This window comes from Lethenteron reissneri, chromosome 19 (genome assembly GCF_015708825.2).
Source record: "Lethenteron reissneri isolate LAM-NWPU_2019-01 chromosome 19, ASM1570882v1, whole genome shotgun sequence".
NCBI classification, from domain to species: domain Eukaryota; kingdom Metazoa; phylum Chordata; class Hyperoartia; order Petromyzontiformes; family Petromyzontidae; genus Lethenteron; species Lethenteron reissneri.
In genome coordinates, this window is record NC_083797.1 from 13,677,519 (window position 1) to 13,696,646 (window position 19,128).

At 46.2% G+C, this 19,128-nt stretch overlaps 3 non-coding genes across 3 annotated transcripts; all 3 read left to right on the forward strand.

Annotated features, from left to right (window-relative positions):
- Positions 1 to 3,806: 3,806 nt before the first annotated feature.
- Positions 3,807 to 3,877, forward strand: TRNAG-GCC (transfer RNA glycine (anticodon GCC)). The gene has a single exon. It is a non-coding gene; the product is annotated as a tRNA-Gly (tRNA).
- Positions 3,878 to 16,391: 12,514 nt separating this feature from the next.
- Positions 16,392 to 16,462, forward strand: TRNAG-GCC (transfer RNA glycine (anticodon GCC)). The gene has a single exon. It is a non-coding gene; the product is annotated as a tRNA-Gly (tRNA).
- Positions 16,463 to 17,489: 1,027 nt separating this feature from the next.
- TRNAG-GCC (transfer RNA glycine (anticodon GCC)) lies at positions 17,490 to 17,560 on the forward strand. The gene has a single exon. It is a non-coding gene; the product is annotated as a tRNA-Gly (tRNA).
- Positions 17,561 to 19,128: the final 1,568 nt, after the last annotated feature.

Below are 19,128 nucleotides of genomic sequence, written 5' to 3' on the forward strand. Positions count from 1 at the left end.
TTAACTACTGTAGCGTATTAACATCGCCACTGGGGAGACAAAGGCGGCCGGCCGTGGTAGATACAAGTCCCGGGCGAAGCCGGGTAGTACAGCTAGTATATATATAAAATCGTGAATGTCTGTCTGTCCGTCTGTGTGTGTGTGTGGATTTCGGACCATACGCACTTTCATTGGACGGCGGTTGCCCCTGGCAACGGCTAGCGACGCCTTCGCCGCTTTCATTGGACCTTGCAAAGGCTAGCGACGCCTTCGCCAAGGGCTGCAGTTTCATTGGACGGCGGTTGCCCCTGCCAACGGCTAGCCACGCCTTCGCCACTTTCATAGGCTCCGTAATTAATTAAATAATAGCTATTACACAGTATTGTTCGAGCGATAGGGGGGGGGGAAGGAACGCCACCAGTACCCTGCCTCTGCCGGGTGGACAATTTTGGCGAGGCCGCAGGCTCTGCACGCTACTAGGCCTCGACACCCACCACGCCACTCTGAGGTAAATTCATCAAAGTTTGACCTACTCTTCACTCCACCCCCAACAAAATGTGTGCAATTAATATTACTTTTAAACCCAACGCGCCAAACATCGATTACTTAAATGTTCACTGTACAAATAGTCATTAGGCTGGGTCAACGTACTGCCAGTCTATCATGTAGACTGTAGCCTGCTTATTAAGCTCGGTGAGCGTACTGGCACTCTATCATGTACACTCTAGCCTGCTTATGAAGCTGACTGCGTGTACTGTCAGTCTATTATGTGGACTGTAGCCTGGTTATTATAATCTATTCTTTATATGTTCTTTGTACAAATAGTCATTAAGCTGGTTGAGCGACCCCAGTTCGATTCCAACTCACGCCCACCACCGCTGACGATTATTTGAAACGGACCTGGCCCTCCCCTAGGTCCACTCAGCCTCAAACGCGTAACTGCTGTCGTGTGTGAACATCGTCACTGGGGAGACAAAGGCGGCCGGGCATCGTGGATCCAAGTCCCGGGCGAAGCCGGGTCATGTGTATGTGTGTATGTGTTTATGTGTATGTCTGTGTGTCTGTATGTATGTGTGTATGTATGTGTGTGTATGTGTTTGTGTGTGTGTATGTATGTGGGTTTTTTTCTATGTCTTTATGTGTATGTCTGCGTGTCTGTATGTATGTGTGTATGTACGTGTGTGCATGTGCTTGTGTGTATGTATGTGTGTGTCTATGTATGTGTGTGTGTATGTGTTTCTGTGTATGTATGTGTGTGTATGTATGTGTGTTATGTGTCTGTCTGTGTGTCTGCATGTATGTGTGTGTGTATTGTGTATGTGTTTGTATGTGTTTGTGTGTTTACGCTCGCATTACACAAATGTGTTGCAGGTCTAAGGCGTTCCTTGCGCAGCATTGCCGCTTTATTATTTCAGTCGTTTACTGCCGTACGCACCCTCAAAGTCGTGTGTGTCTGCAGCAAGCGCGTGTATGTGTACCTATGGACGCGCGCGCGTGTTTTGTGTAGGGGGAACGGTAGTGTAGTGCTTAGCGTGCTGCCTGTGTCTGTGTGTGTGTGTCTGTGTGTGTGTGTCTGTGTGTGTGTCTGTGTGTGTGTCTGTGTGTGTGCGTGTGTGGTGTGTGGGGAGCGGTAGTGTAGTGGTTAGCGTGCTGTCTGTGTGTGTGTGTGTCTCTGTCTGTGTGTGTCTGCGTGTGTCTGTGTGTGTGTCTGTGTGTGTGTCTGTGCGTGTGTGGTGTGTGAGGAGCGGTGGGTGTAGTGCTTAACGCTACGCTGCGCTACCAACCCGGCGAACCCAGTTCCATTCCCGCTCACGGCCACCACCGGTGACGATTATTTGAACCTCCCCTAGGTCGACTCTGATTCAAAAGAGTAACTGCTGTAGCGTATTAACATCGCCACTGGGGAGACAAAGGCGGCCGGCCGTGGCGGATACAAGTCCCGGGCGAAGCCGGGTAGTACAGCTAGTAATAAAATAAAATAATTCTCACGACGTTTCGGCTACAACGCAAGCAGCCGTCTTCAGGTGAAGAATGAGACACTACCAAGCATTCTTCACCTGAAGACGGCTGCTTGCGTTGTAGCCGAAACGTCGTGAGAATTATTTTATTTTATTATGTTTTATTTTTATTATTTTATTACTTCCCTTCTACGTGACTTTACCGAAAGAACCAAGAAGATGAATCCCTGCAGTCACGAAAGCTTTAAATCGAAGTATTAATGCATCTCACGTAAAAAAAATTCGAGTGGAATGTGGTATAGGTGATTCAGTGGTAAAATTCCGGACTGTCACGTGGGAGACCTGAGATCGATTCCTGGCCAATGCACTTTTATCCAGATAAGCAACATTATAACCGATTAAAATGCACGTGGAGTGGTTTCAGGAAAATGACTTTACATGTCAATGAAGAAGATTAATCGCTTCAAATTCATTCCTTTGTATACTTGCAGAAAAAAACACGGTGAGGTCACTTTCAGCTGCGGAAATCAGGTCGCAGTAATTTTGACAACGAAATGCAATAACTAGTATTGGAAACTAGTATTGACGAAGGATTTATCTTGCGGAAAGCGGTTCTACCAAATCTTTATAACAGGTGAAGAAATATTTTAACAACATCCCAATAACTTGCATATCATCAATTTAGTCCATCTTCATCTTCGGATATTCAAGAAAAATGGGAAAGTCAGGAGCCTAAGAAAAACAGAAAAGTCTCACACGCTACTGAAAGATTTTCAGTATTCATGCATCTCACGTAAAATCACACCAGGCACACGAGGCATCGGTGGTTCACTCGTATAATTCTCGCCTGCCACGCGGGAGGCCCGGGTTCGATTCCCGGCCGATGCACTTTTATCCAACTAAACAACAATAAACTGCAAATTTGTAGCGAATATAAAAAAGAACCCACCATCATCTGCAGATCGTGATGAAAAAATTAAAAAGTCAGATTGTATATACACAGAGAAAACGCAATTTTGGACGATGAAAAAAAGAACAGTATTAATGCATCATGCATCTCACGTAAAAAAATTCGAGTGGAATGTGGTATAGGTGATTCAGAGGAAGAATTGTGGACTGCCACGTGGAAGACCTGGGATCGATTCCTGGCCAAAGCACTTATATCCAGATAAGCAACATCATAACCGATAAAAATGCACGTGGAGTGGTTTGAAGAAAATTACTTTCCATGTCAATGAAGAATATTAATCGCATCAAATGCATTCCCTTGTATACTTGCAGAAACAAACACGGTGAGGTCACTTTCAGCTGCGGAAATCAGGTCGCAGTAATTTTGACAACAAAATGCCATAACTAGTATTGGAAACGATTAGTGACGAAGGATTTCTCTTGCGGAAAGCGGTTATACCAAATCTTTATAACAGGTGAAGAAATATTTTGACATCATCCCAATAACTTGCATATAATCAATTTAGTCCATCTTCATCTTCAGATATTCATGAAAAATGGGGAAGTCAGGAGCCTAAGAAACACAGAAAAGTCTCACACGCGACTGAAAGAAGTTCAGTATTCATGCATCTCACGTAAAATCACACCAGGCACACGAGGCATCGGTGGTTCAGTGGTAGAATTCTCGCCTGCCACGCGGGAGGCCCGGGTTCAATTCCCGGCCGATGCACTTTTATCCAACTAAACAACAATAAACTGCAAATTTGTAGCGAATATAAAAAAGAACCCACCATCATCTGCAGATCGTGATGAAAAAATTAAAAAGTCAGATTCTATATACACAGAGAACACGCAATTTTGGAGGAATGAAAAAAGAAGAGTATTAATGCATCTCACGTCAAATCACACCGGGCACACGAGGCATCGGTGGTTCAGTGGTAGAATTCTCGCCTGCCACGCGGGAGGCCCGGGTTCGATTCCCGGCCGATGCACTTTTATCCAACTAAACAACAATAAACTGCAAATTTGTAGCGAATATAAAAAAGAACCCACCATCATCTGCAGATCGTCATGAAAAAATTAAAAAGTCAGATTCTATATACAAAGAGAAAACGCAATTTTGGACGATGGAAAAAAGAAGAGTATTCATGCATCTCACTTAAAACAATTCGAGTGGAATGTGGTATAGGTGATTCAGTGGAAGAATTCTGAACTGCCACGTGGAAGACCTGGGATCGATTCCTGGCCAAAGCACTTATATCCAGATGAGCAACATCATAACCGATAAAAATGCACGTGGAGTGGTTTCAAGAAAATAACTTTCCATGTCAATGAAGAATATTAATCGCATCAAATGCATTCCCTTGTATACTTGCAGAAAATAACACGGTGAGGTCACTTTCAGCTGCGGAAATCAGGTCGCAGTAATTTTGACAACGAAATGCAATAACTAGTATTGGAAACAAGTATTGACGAAGGATTTCTCTTGCGGAAAGCGGTTATACCAAATCTTTATAACAGGTGAAGAAATATTTTAACAACATCCCAATAACTTGCATATCATCAATTTAGTCCATCTTCATCTTCGGATATTCAAGAAAAATGGGAAAGTCAGGAGCCTAAGAAACACAGAAAAGTCTCACACGCGACTGAAAGAAGTTCAGTATTCATGCATCTCACGTAAAATCACACCGGGCACACGAGGCATCGGTGGATCAGTGGTAGAATTCTCGCCTGCCACGTGGGAGGCCCGGGTTCGATTCCCGGCCGATGCACTTTTATCCAACTAAACAACAATAAACTGCAAATTTGTAGCGAATATAAAAAAGAACCCACCATCATCTGCAGATCGTGATGAAAAAAATAAAAAGTCAGATTCTATATACACAGAGAAAAAGCAATTTTGGACGATGAAAAAAAGAACAGTATTCATGCATCATGCATCTATATATATAAAATCGTTCATGTCTGTCTGTCTGTGTGTGTGTGTGTGGACTTTGGCCCATACGCACTTTCATTGGACGGCGGTTGCCCCTGGCAACGGCTAGCCACGCCTTCGCCGCTTTCATTGGACCTGGCAACGGCTAGCCACGCCTTCGCCAAGGGCTGCAGTTTCATTGGACGGCGGTTGCCCCTGCCAACGGCTAGCCACGCCTTCGCCACTTTCATAAGCTCCGTATTTAATTAAATAATAGCCATTACACAGTATTGTTGGAGCGCTAGGGGTGGGGGAAGGAACGCCACCCGTACCCTGCCTCTTCCAAGCCAACAATTTTAGGCGAGGCCGCAGGCTTTGCACGCTACTAGGCCTCGACACCCACCACGCCACTCTGAGGTAAATTCATCAAAGTTTTTCCTACTCTTCACTACACCCCCACCACAATGTGTGCTATTAATATTACTTTTAAACCCAACGCGCCAACAATCGATTACTTTAATGTTCACTGTACAAATACTCATTAAGCTGGGTGAGCGTACTGCCAGTCTATCATGTACACTGTAGCCTGCTTATTAAGCTCGGTGAGCGTACTGCCACTCTATCATGTACACTCTAGCCTGCTTATGAAGCTGAGTGCGTGTACTGGCAGTCTATAATGTGGACTCTTGCCTGGTTATTATAATCGATTCTTTATATGTTCTTTGTACAAACAGTCATTAAGCTGCTTGAGCGACCCCAGTTCGATTCCAACTCACGCCCACCACCGCTGACGATTATTTGAAACGGACCTGGCCCTCCCCTAGGTCCACTCAGCCTCAAAAGCGTAACTGCTGTCGTGTGTGAACATCGTCACTGGGGAGACAAAGGCGGCGGCGCATCGTGGATCCAAGTCCCGGGCGAAGCCGGGTCATGTGTATGTGTGTTTGTGTTTATGTGTATGTCTGTGTGTCTCTATGTATGTGTGTATGTATGTGTATGTATGTGTTTGTGTGTATGTGTGTGTGTATGTATGTGGGTTTTTTTTATGTCTTTATGTGTATGTCTGCGTGTCTCTATGTATGTGTGTATGTACGTGTGTGCATGTGTTTGTGTGTATGTTTGTGTGTGTCTATGTATGTGTGTGTCTATCTTTGTGTGTGTATGTGTGTGTATGTGTTTGTATGTGTTTGTGTGTTTTCGCTCGCATTACACAAATGTGTTGCTGGTCTAAGGCGTTCCTCGCACAGCATTGTCGCTTTATTATTTCAGTCGTTTACTGCCTTACGCACCCTGAAAGTCGTGTGTGTCTGCAGCAAGCGCGTGTATGTGTACCTATGGACGCGCGCGCGTGTGTTGTGTAGGGGGAACGGTAGTGTAGTGCTTAGCGTGCTGTCTGTGTCCGTGTGTGTGTGTGTCTGTCTGTGTCTGTCTGCGTGTGTCTGTGTGTGTGTCTGTGTGTGTGCGTGTGTGGTGTGTGGGGAGCGGTAGTGTAGTGCTTAGCGTGCTGTCTGTGTGTCTGTGTGTGTGTGTGTCTGTCTGTGTCTGTCTGTGTGTGTCTGCGTGTGTCTGTGTGTGTGTCTGTGCGTGTGTGGTGTGTGAGGAGCGGTGGGTGTAGTGCTTAACGCTACGCTGCGCTACCAACCCGGCGAACCCAGTTCCATTCCCGCTCACGGCCACCACCGGTGACGATTATTTGAACCTCCCCTAGGTCCACTCAGCCTCAAACGAGTAACTGGTGTGGCGTATTAACATCGGCACTTGGGAGACAAAGGCGGCTGGGCGTGGTAGATCCAAGTCCCGGGCGAAGCCGGGTCATGTGTATGTGTTTATGTGTATGTCTGTGTGTCTGTATGCATGTGTGTATGTATGTGTGTGTATGTGTTTGTTTGCCGTGTGTATGTGTTTGTTTGCCGTGACAAACAAACAGTCTGTTAAGGCTATACGGGGGATCTTTGTCTTTGTATGTGTTTGTGTGTATGTCTGTGTGTGTATGTATGTCGGTTTTGCCGCCGTGGTGGATCCAAGTCCCGGGCGAAGCCGGGTCATGTGTATGTGTTTATGTGTATGTCTGTGTGTCTGTATGCATGTGTGTATGTATGTATGTGTGTGTATGTGTTTGTGTGTATGTCTGTGTGTGTATGTATGTCGGTTTTGCCGCCGTGGTGGATCCAAGTCCCGGGCGAAGCCGGGTCATGTGTATGTGTGTATGTGTTTATGTGCATGTCTGTGTGTCTGTATGCATGTGTGTATGTATGTGTGTGCATGTGTTTGTGTGTATGTATGTGTGTGTGTATGTATGTGGGTTTTTTTGTATGTGTTTATGTGTATGTCTGCGTGCCTGTATGTATGTGTGTATGTACGTCTGTGGATGTGTTTGTGTGTATGTATGTGTGTGTCTATGTATGTGTGTGTATGTGTTTCTGTGTTTGTATGTGTGTGTATGTATGTGTGTTATGTGTCTGTCTGTGTGTCTGCATGTATGTGTGTGTGTATTGTGTATGTGTTTGTGTGTGTTTGTGTGTTTACGCTCGCATTACACAAATGTATAATGCGGGTCTAAGGCGTTCCTTACACAGCATTGCCGCTTTATTATTTCAGTCGTTTACTGCCCTATGCACCCTGAAAGTCGTGTGTGTCTGCAGCAAGCGCGTGTATGTGTACCTATGGACGCACGCGCGTGTGTTGTGTAGGGGGAACGGTAGTGTAGTGCTTAGCGTGCTGCCTGTGTCTGTGTGTGTCTGTGTGTGTGTGTCTGTGTGTGTGTCTGTGTGTGTGTCTGTGTGTGTGCGTGTGTGGTGTGTGGGGAGCGGTAGTGTAGTGGTTAGCGTGCTGTCTGTGTGTGTGTTTCTGTCTGTGTGTGTCTGCGTGTGTCTGTGTGTGTGTCTGTGTGTGTGTCTGTGCGTGTGTGGTGTGTGAGGAGCGGTGGGTGTAGTGCTTAACGCTACGCTGCGCTACCAACCCGGCAAACCCAGTTCGATTCCCGCTCACGGCCACCACCGGTGACGATTATTTGAACCTCCCCTAGGTCGACTCTGCCTCAAACGAGTAACTTAACTACTGTAGCGTATTAACATCGCCACTGGGGAGACAAAGGCGGCCGGCCGTGGTAGATACAAGTCCCGGGCGAAGCCGGGTAGTACAGCTAGTCTATATATATAAAATCGTTCATGTCTGTCTGTCTGTGTGTGTGTGTGTGGACTTTGGCCCATACGCACTTTCATTGGACAGCGGTTGCCCCTGGCAACGGCTAGCCACGCCTTCGCCAAGGGCTGCAGTTTCATTGGACGGCGGTTGCCCCTGCCAACGGCTAGCCACGCCTTCGCCACTTTCATAAGCTCCGTATTTAATTAAATAATAGCCATTACACAGTATTGTTGGAGCGCTAGGGGGGGGGGAAAGGAACGCCACCCGTACCCTGCCTCTTCCAAGCCGACAATTTTAGGCGAGGCCGCAGGCTTTGCACGCTACTAGGCCTCGACACCCACCACGCCACTCTGAGGTAAATTCATCAAAGTTTTTCCTACTCTTCACTACACCCCCACCACAATGTGTGCTATTAATATTACTTTTAAACCCAACGCGCCAACAATCGATTACTTTAATGTTCACTGTACAAATACTCATTAAGCTGGGTGAGCGTACTGCCAGTCTATCATGTAGACTGTAGCCTGCTTATTAAGCTCGGTGAGCGTACTGCCACTCTATCATGTACACTCTAGCCTGCTTATGAAGCTGAGTGCGTGTACTGGCAGTCTATAATGTGGACTCTTGCCTGGTTATTATAATCGATTCTTTATATGTTCTTTGTACAAACAGTCATTAAGCTGCTTGAGCGACCCCAGTTCGATTCCAACTCACGCCCACCACCGCTGACGATTATTTGAAACGGACCTGGCCCTCCCCTAGGTCCACTCAGCCTCAAAAGCGTAACTGCTGTCATGTGTGAACATCGTCACTGGGGAGACAAAGGCGGCGGGGCATCGTGGATCCAAGTCCCGGGCGAAGCCGGGTCATGTGTATGTGTGTTTGTGTTTATGTGTATGTCTGTGTGTCTCTATGTATGTGTGTATGTATGTGTATGTATGTGTTTGTGTGTATGTGTGTGTGTATGTATGTGGGTTTTTTTTATGTCTTTATGTGTATGTCTGCGTGTCTCTATGTATGTGTGTATGTACATGTGTGCATGTGTTTGTGTGTATGTATGTGTGTGTCTATGTATGTGTGTGTCTATCTTTGTGTGTGTATGTGTGTGTATGTATGTGTGTTATGTGTCTGTCTGTGTCTGCATGTATGTGTGTGTGTATTGTGTATGTGTTTGTGTGCATGTATGTGTGTGTTTGTGTGCATGTGTATGTCTGTGTGTATGTGTTTGTGTGTATGTGTGTGTATGTATGTGTGTGTATGTGTTTGTATGTGTTTGTGTGTTTACGCTCGCATTACACAAATGTGTTGCTGGTCTAAGGCGTTCCTCGCACAGCATTGCTGCTTTATTATTTCAGTCGTTTACTGCCTTACGCACCCTGAAAGTCGTGTGTGTCTGCAGCAAGCGCGTGTATGTGTACCTATGGACGCGCGCGCGTGTGTTGTGTAGGGGGAACGGTAGTGTAGTGCTTAGCGTGCTGTCTGTGTCTGTGTGTGTGTGTGTCTGTCTGTGTCTGTCTGTGTGTGTCTGCGTGTGTCTGTGTGTGTGTCTGTGTGTGTGCGTGTGTGGTGTGTGGGGAGCGGTAGTGTAGTGCTTAGCGTGCTGTCTGTGTGTCTGTGTGTGTGTGTGTCTGTCTGTGTCTGTCTGTGTGTGTCTGCGTGTGTCTGTGTGTGTGTCTGTGCGTGTGTGGTGTGTGAGGAGCGGTGGGTGTAGTGCTTAACGCTACGCTGCGCTACCAACCCGGCGAACCCAGTTCCATTCCCGCTCACGGCCACCACCGGTGACGATTATTTGAACCTCCCCTAGGTCGACTCTGCCTCAAACGAGTAACTTAACTACTGTAGCGTATTAACATCGCCACTGGGGAGACAAAGGCGGCCGGCCGTGGTAGATACAAGTCCCGGGCGAAGCCGGGTAGTACAGCTAGTCTATATATATAAAATCGTTCATGTCTGTCTGTCTGTGTGTGTGTGTGTGGACTTTGGCCCATACGCACTTTCATTGGACGGCGGTTGCCCCTGGCAACGGCTAGCCACGCCTTCGCCGCTTTCATTGGACCTGGCAACGGCTAGCCACGCCTTCGCCAAGGGCTGCAGTTTCATTGGACGGCGGTTGCCCCTGCCAACGGCTAGCCACGCCTTCGTCACTTTCATAAGCTCCGTATTTAATTAAATAATAGCCATTACACAGTATTGTTGGAGCGCTAGGGGGGGGGGAAGGAACGCCACCCGTACCCTGCCTCTTCCAAGCCAACAATTTTAGGCGAGGCCGCAGGCTTTGCACGCTACTAGGCCTCGACACCCACCACGCCACTCTGAGGTAAATTCATCAAAGTTTTTCCTACTCTTCACTACACCCCCACCACAATGTGTGCTATTAATATTACTTTTAAACCCAACGCGCCAACAATCGATTACTTTAATGTTCACTGTACAAATACTCATTAAGCTGGGTGAGCGTACTGCCAGTCTATCATGTACACTGTAGCCTGCTTATTAAGCTCGGTGAGCGTACTGCCACTCTATCATGTACACTCTAGCCTGCTTATGAAGCTGAGTGCGTGTACTGGCAGTCTATAATGTGGACTCTTGCCTGGTTATTATAATCGATTCTTTATATGTTCTTTGTACAAACAGTCATTAAGCTGCTTGAGCGACCCCAGTTCGATTCCAACTCACGCCCACCACCGCTGACGATTATTTGAAACGGACCTGGCCCTCCCCTAGGTCCACTCAGCCTCAAAAGCGTAACTGCTGTCGTGTGTGAACATCGTCACTGGGGAGACAAAGGCGGCGGGGCATCGTGGATCCAAGTCCCGGGCGAAGCCGGGTCATGTGTATGTGTGTTTGTGTTTATGTGTATGTCTGTGTGTCTCTATGTATGTGTGTATGTATGTGTATGTATGTGTTTGTGTGTATGTGTGTGTGTATGTATGTGGGTTTTTTTTATGTCTTTATGTGTATGCCTGCGTGTCTCTATGTATGTGTGTATGTACGTGTGTGCATGTGTTTGTGTGTATGTATGTGTGTGTCTATGTATGTGTGTGTCTATCTTTGTGTGTGTATGTGTGTGTATGTGTTTGTATGTGTTTGTGTGTTTTCGCTCGCATTACACAAATGTGTTGCTGGTCTAAGGCGTTCCTCGCACAGCATTGTCGCTTTATTATTTCAGTCGTTTACTGCCTTACGCACCCTGAAAGTCGTGTGTGTCTGCAGCAAGCGCGTGTATGTGTACCTATGGACGCGCGCGCGTGTGTTGTGTAGGGGGAACGGTAGTGTAGTGCTTAGCGTGCTGTCTGTGTCCGTGTGTGTGTGTGTCTGTCTGTGTCTGTCTGTGTGTGTCTGCGTGTGTCTGTGTGTGTGTCTGTGTGTGTGCGTGTGTGGTGTGTGGGGAGCGGTAGTGTAGTGCTTAGCGTGCTGTCTGTGTGTCTGTGTGTGTGTGTGTCTGTCTGAGTCTGTCTGTGTGTGTCTGCGTGTGTCTGTGTGTGTGTCTGTGCGTGTGTGGTGTGTGAGGAGCGGTGGGTGTAGTGCTTAACGCTACGCTGCGCTACCAACCCGGCGAACCCAGTTCCATTCCCGCTCACGGCCACCACCGGTGACGATTATTTGAACCTCCCCTAGGTCCACTCAGCCTCAAACGAGTAACTGGTGTGGCGTATTAACATCGGCACTTGGGAGACAAAGGCGGCTGGGCGTGGTAGATCCAAGTCCCGGGCGAAGCCGGGTCATGTGTATGTGTTTATGTGTATGTCTGTGTGTCTGTATGCATGTGTGTATGTATGTATGTGTGTGTATGTGTTTGTGTGTATGTCTGTGTGTGTATGTATGTCGGTTTTGCCGCCGTGGTGGATCCAAGTCCCGGGCGAAGCCGGGTCATGTGTATGTGTTTATGTGTATGTCTGTGTGTCTGTATGCATGTGTGTATGTATGTATGTGTGTGTATGTGTTTGTGTGTATGTCTGTGTGTGTATGTATGTCGGTTTTGCCGCCGTGGTGGATCCAAGTCCCGGGCGAAGCCGGGTCATGTGTATGTGTGTATGTGTTTATGTGTATGTCTGTGTGTCTGTATGCATGTGTGTATGTATGTGTGTGCATGTGTTTGTGTGTATGTATGTGTGTGTGTATGTATGTGGGTTTTTTTGTATGTGTTTATGTGTATGTCTGCGTGCCTGTATGTATGTGTGTATGTACGTCTGTGGATGTGTTTGTGTGTATGTATGTGTGTGTCTATGTATGTGTGTGTATGTGTTTCTGTGTTTGTATGTGTGTGTATGTATGTGTGTTATGTGTCTGTCTGTGTGTCTGCATGTATGTGTGTGTGTATTGTGTATGTGTTTGTGTGTGTTTGTGTGTTTACGCTCGCATTACACAAATGTATAATGCGGGTCTAAGGCGTTCCTTACACAGCATTGCCGCTTTATTATTTCAGTCGTTTACTGCCGTATGCACCCTAAAAGTCGTGTGTGTCTGCAGCAAGCGCGTGTATGTGTACCTATGGACGCACGCGCGTGTGTTGTGTAGGGGGAACGGTAGTGTAGTGCTTAGCGTGCTGCCTGTGTCTGTGTGTGTCTGTGTGTGTGTGTCTGTGTGTGTGTCTGTGTGTGTGTCTGTGTGTGTGCGTGTGTGGTGTGTGGGGAGCGGTAGTGTAGTGGTTAGCGTGCTGTCTGTGTGTGTGTTTCTGTCTGTAAGTGTCTGCGTGTGTCTGTGTGTGTGTCTGTGTGTGTGTCTGTGCGTGTGTGGTGTGTGAGGAGCGGTGGGTGTAGTGCTTAACGCTACGCTGCGCTACCAACCCGGCAAACCCAGTTCGATTCCCGCTCACGGCCACCACCGGTGACGATTATTTGAACCTCCCCTAGGTCGACTCTGCCTCAAACGAGTAACTTAACTACTGTAGCGTATTAACATCGCCACTGGGGAGACAAAGGCGGCCGGCCGTGGTAGATACAAGTCCCGGGCGAAGCCGGGTAGTACAGCTAGTCTATATATATAAAATCGTTCATGTCTGTCTGTCTGTGTGTGTGTGTGTGTGGACTTTGGCCCATACGCACTTTCATTGGACGGCGGTTGCCCCTGGCAACGGCTAGCCACGCCTTCGCCGCTTTCATTGGACCTGGCAACGGCTAGCCACGCCTTCGCCAAGGGCTGCAGTTTCATTGGACGGCGGTTGCCCCTGCCAACGGCTAGCCACGCCTTCGCCACTTTCATAAGCTCCGTATTTAATTAAATAATAGCCATTACACAGTATTGTTGGAGCGCTAGGGGGGGGGGAAGGAACGCCACCTGTACCCTGCCTCTTCCAAGCCGACAATTTTAGGCGAGGCCGCAGGCTTTGCACGCTACTAGGCCTCGACACCCACCACGCCACTCTGAGGTAAATTCATCAAAGTTTTTCCTACTCTTCACTACACCCCCACCACAATGTGTGCTATTAATATTACTTTTAAACCCAACGCGCCAACAATCGATTACTTTAATGTTCACTGTACAAATACTCATTAAGCTGGGTGAGCGTACTGCCAGTCTATCATGTACACTGTAGCCTGCTTATTAAGCTCGGTGAGCGTACTGCCACTCTATCATGTACACTCTAGCCTGCTTATGAAGCTGAGTGCGTGTACTGGCAGTCTATAATGTGGACTCTTGCCTGGTTATTATAATCGATTTTTTATATGTTCTTTGTACAAACAGTCATTAAGCTGCTTGAGCGAGCCCAGTTCGATTCCAACTCACGCCCACCACCGCTGACGATTATTTGAAACGGACCTGGCCCTCCCCTAGGTCCACTCAGCCTCAAAAGCGTAACTGCTGTCGTGTGTGAACATCGTCACTGGGGAGACAAAGGCGGCGGGGCATCGTGGATCCAAGTCCCGGGCGAAGCCGGGTCATGTGTATGTGTGTTTGTGTTTATGTGTATGTCTGTGTGTCTCTATGTATGTGTGTATGTATGTGTATGTATGTGTTTGTGTGTATGTGTGTGTGTATGTATGTGGGTTTTTTTTTATGTCTTTATGTGTATGTCTGCGTGTCTCTATGTATGTGTGTATGTACGTGTGTGCATGTGTTTGTGTGTATGTATGTGTGTGTCTATGTATGTGTGTGTCTATCTTTGTGTGTGTATGTGTGTGTATGTGTTTGTATGTGTTTGTGTGTTTACGCTCGCATTACACAAATGTGTTGCTGGTCTAAGGCGTTCCTCGCACAGCATTGCCGCTTTATTATTTCAGTCGTTTACTGCCTTACGCACCCTGAAAGTCGTGTGTGTCTGCAGCAAGCGCGTGTATGTGTACCTATGGACGCGCGCGCGTGTGTTGTGTAGGGGGAACGGTAGTGTAGTGCTTAGCGTGCTGTCTGTGTCTGTGTGTGTGTGTGTCTGTCTGTGTCTGTCTGTGTGTGTCTGCGTGTGTCTGTGTGTGTGTCTGTGTGTGTGCGTGTGTGGTGTGTGGGGAGCGGTAGTGTAGTGCTTAGCGTGCTGTCTGTGTGTCTGTGTGTGTGTGTGTCTGTCTGTGTCTGTCTGTGTGTGTCTGCGTGTGTCTGTGTGTGTGTCTGTGCGTGTGTGGTGTGTGAGGAGCGGTGGGTGTAGTGCTTAACGCTACGCTGCGCTACCAACCCGGCGAACCCAGTTCCATTCCCGCTCACGGCCACCACCGGTGACGATTATTTGAACCTCCCCTAGGTCCACTCAGCCTCAAACGAGTAACTGGTGTGGCGTATTAACATCGGCACTTGGGAGACAAAGGCGGCTGGGCGTGGTAGATCCAAGTCCCGGGCGAAGCCGGGTCATGTGTATGTGTTTATGTGTATGTCTGTGTGTCTGTATGCATGTGTGTATGTATGTGTGTGTATGTGTTTGTGTGTATGTCTGTGTGTGTATGTATGTCGGTTTTGCCGCCGTGGTGGATCCAAGTCCCGGGCGAAGCCGGGTCATGTGTATGTGTTTATGTGTATGTCTGTGTGTCTGTATGCATGTGTGTATGTATGTATGTGTATGTGTTTGTGTGTATGTCTGTGTGTGTATGTATGTCGGTTTTGCCGCCATGGTGGATCCAAGTCCCGGGCGAAGCCGGGTCATGTGTATGTGTGTATGTGTTTATGTGTATGTCTGTGTGTCTGTATGCATGTGTGTATGTATGTGTGTGCATGTGTTTGTGTGTATGTATGTGTGTGTGTATGTATGTGGGTTTTTTTGTATGTGTTTATGTGTATGTCTGCGTGCCTGTATGTATGTGTGTATGTACGTCTGTGGATGTGTTTGTGTGTATGTATGTGTGTGTCTATGTATGTGTGTGTATGTGTTTCTGTGTTTGTATGTGTGTGTATGTATGTGTGTTATGTGTCTGTCTGTGTGTCTGCATGTATGTGTGTGTGTATTGTGTATGTGTTTGTGTGTGTTTGTGTGTTTACGCTCGCATTACACAAATGTATAATGCGGGTCTAAGGCGTTCCTTACACAGCATTGCCGCTTTATTATTTCAGTCGTTTACTGCCGTATGCACCCTAAAAGTCGTGTGTGTCTGCAGCAAGCGCGTGTATGTGTACCTATGGACGCACGCGCGTGTGTTGTGTAGGGGGAACGGTAGTGTAGTGCTTAGCGTGCTGCCTGTGTCTGTGTGTGTCTGTGTGTGTGTGTCTGTGTGTGTGTCTGTGTGTGTGTCTGTGTGTGTGCGTGTGTGGTGTGTGGGGAGCGGTAGTGTAGTGGTTAGCGTGCTGTCTGTGTGTGTGTTTCTGTCTGTGTGTGTCTGCGTGTGTCTGTGTGTGTGTCTGTGTGTGTGTCTGTGCGTGTGTGGTGTGTGAGGAGCGGTGGGTGTAGTGCTTAACGCTACGCTGCGCTACCAACCCGGCAAACCCAGTTCGATTCCCGCTCACGGCCACCACCGGTGACGATTATTTGAACCTCCCCTAGGTCGACTCTGCCTCAAACGAGTAACTTAACTACTGTAGCGTATTAACATCGCCACTGGGGAGACAAAGGCGGCCGGCCGTGGTAGATACAAGTCCCGGGCGAAGCCGGGTAGTACAGCTAGTAACCGATAAAAATGCACGTGGAGTGGTTTGAAGAAAATTACTTTCCATGTCAATGAAGAATATTAATCGCATCAAATGCATTCCCTTGTATACTTGCAGAAACAAACACGGTGAGGTCACTTTCAGCTGCGGAAATCAGGTCGCAGTAATTTTGACAACAAAATGCCATAACTAGTATTGGAAACGATTAGTGACGAAGGATTTCTCTTGCGGAAAGCGGTTATACCAAATCTTTATAACAGGTGAAGAAATATTTTGACATCATCCCAATAACTTGCATATAATCAATTTAGTCCATCTTCATCTTCTGATATTCATGAAAAATGGGGAAGTCAGGAGCCTAAGAAACACAGAAAAGTCTCACACGCGACTGAAAGATTTTCAGTATTCATGCATCTCACGTAAAATCACACCAGGCACACGAGGCATCGGTGGTTCAGTGGTAGAATTCTCGCCTGCCACGCGGGAGGCCCGGGTTCGATTCCCGGCCGATGCACTTTTATCCAACTAAACAACAATAAACTGCAAATTTGTAGCGAATACAAAAAAGAACCCACCATCATCTGCAGATCGTGATGAAAAAATTAAAAAGTCAGATTCTATATACACAGAGAACACGCAATTTTGGAGGAATGAAAAAAGAAGAGTATTAATGCATCTTCTTGGTTCTTTCGGTAAAGTCACGTAGAAGGGAAGTAATAAAATAATAAAAATAAAACATAATAAAATAAAATAATTCTCACGACGTTTCGGCTACAACGCAAGCAGCCGTCTTCAGGTGAAGAATGAGACACTACCAAGCATTCTTCACCTGAAGACGGCTGCTTGCGTTGTAGCCGAAACGTCGTGAGAATTATTTTATTTTATTATGTTTTATTTTTATTATTTTATTACTTCCCTTCTACGTGACTTTACCGAAAGAACCAAGAAGATGAATCCCTGCAGTCACGAAAGCTTTAAATCGAAGTATTAATGCATCTCACGTAAAAAAAATTCGAGTGGAATGTGGTATAGGTGATTCAGTGGTAGAATTCTGGACTTCCACGTGGGAGACCTGAGATCGATTCCTAGCCAATGCACTTTTATCGAGATAAGCAACATTATAACCGATTAAAATGCACGTGGAGTGGTTTCAGGAAAATGACTTTACATGTCAATGAAGAAGATTAATCGCTTCAACTTCATTCCCTTGTATACTTGCAGAAACAAACACCGTGAGGTCACTTTCAGCTGCGGAAATCAGGTCGCAGTTATTTTGACAACAAAATGCAATAACTAGTATTGGAAACGAGTAGTGACGAAGGATTTCTCTTGCGGAAAGCGGTTATACCAAATCTTTATAACAGGTGAAGAAATATTTTAACAACATCCCAATAACTTGCATATCATCAATTTAGTCCATCTTCGGATATTCAAGAAAAATGGGAAAGTCAGGAGCCTAAGAAACACAGAAAAGTCTCACACGCTACTGAAAGATTTTCAGTATTCATGCATCTCACGTAAAATCACACCGGGCACACGAGGCATCGGTGGTTCAGTGGTAGAATTCTCGCCTGCCACGCGGGAGGCCCGGGTTCGATTCCCGGCCGATGCACTTTTATCCAACTAAACAACAATAAACTGCAAATTTGTAGCGAATATAAAAAAGAACCCACCATCATCTTGCAGATCGTGATGAAAAAATTAAAAAGTTAGATTCTATATACAAAGAGAAAACGCAATTTTGGACGATGGAAAAAAGAAGAGTATTCATGCATCATGCATCTCACGTAAAAAAATTCGAGTGGAATGTGGTATAGGTGATTCAGTGGAAGAATTCTGGACTGCCACGTGGAAGACCTGGGATCGATTCCTGGCCAAAGCACTAATATCCAGATAAGCAACATCATAACCGATAAAAATGCACGTGGAGTGGTTTCAAGAAAATAACTTTCCATGTCAATGAAGAATATTAATCGCATCAAATGCATTCCCTTGTATACTTGCAAAAAAAAACACGGTGAGGTCACTTTCCGCTGCAGAAATCAGGTCGCAGTAATTGTGACAACGAAATGCAAAAACTAGTATTGGAAACGAGTAGTGACGAAGGATTTCTCTTGCGGAAAGCGGTTATACCAAATCTTTATAACAGGTGAAGAAATATTTTGACATCATCCCAATAACTTGCATATAATCAATTTAGTCCATCTTCATCTTCGGATATTCATGAAAAATGGGAAATTCAGGAGCCTAAGAAACACAGAAAAGTCTCACACGCGACTGAAAGAAGTTCAGTATTCATGCATCTCACGTAAAATCACACCAGGCACACGAGGCATCGGTGGTTCGGTGGTTCAGTGGTAGAATTCTCGCCTGCCACGCGGGAGGCCCGGGTTCGATTCCCGGCCGATGCACTTTTATCCAACTAAACAACAATAAACTGCAAATTTGTAGCGAATATGAAAAAGAACCCACCATCATCTGCAGATCGTGATGAAAAAATTAAAAAGTCAGATTCTATATACACAGAGAACACGCAATTTTGGCGGAATGAAAAAAGAAGAGTATTAATGCATCTCACGTAAAAAAAATTCGAGTGGAATGTGGTATAGGTGATTCAGTGGTAGAATTCTGGACTTCCACGTGGGAGACCTGAGATCGATTCCTGGCCAATGCACTTTTATCCAGATAAGCAACATTATAACCGATTAAAATGCACGTGGAGTGGTTTCAGGAAATTGACTTTACATGTCAATGAAGAAGATTAATCGCTTCAACTTCATTCCCTTGTATACTTGCAGAAACAAACACCGTGAGGTCACTTTCAGCTGCGGAAATCAGGTCGCAGTTATTTTGACAACAAAATGCAATAACTAGTATTGGAAACGAGTAGTGACGAAGGATTTCTCTTGCGGAAAGCGGTTATACCAAATCTTTATAACAGGTGAAGAAATATTTTAACAACATCCCAATAACTTGCATATCATCAATTTAGTCCATCTTCGGATATTCAAGAAAAATGGGAAAGTCAGGAGCCTAAGAAACACAGAAAAGTCTCACACGCTACTGAAAGATTTGCAGTATTCATGCATCTCACGTAAAATCACACCGGGCACACGAGGCATCGGTGGTTCAGTGGTAGAATTCTCGCCTGCCATGCGGGAGGCCCAGGTTCGATTCCCG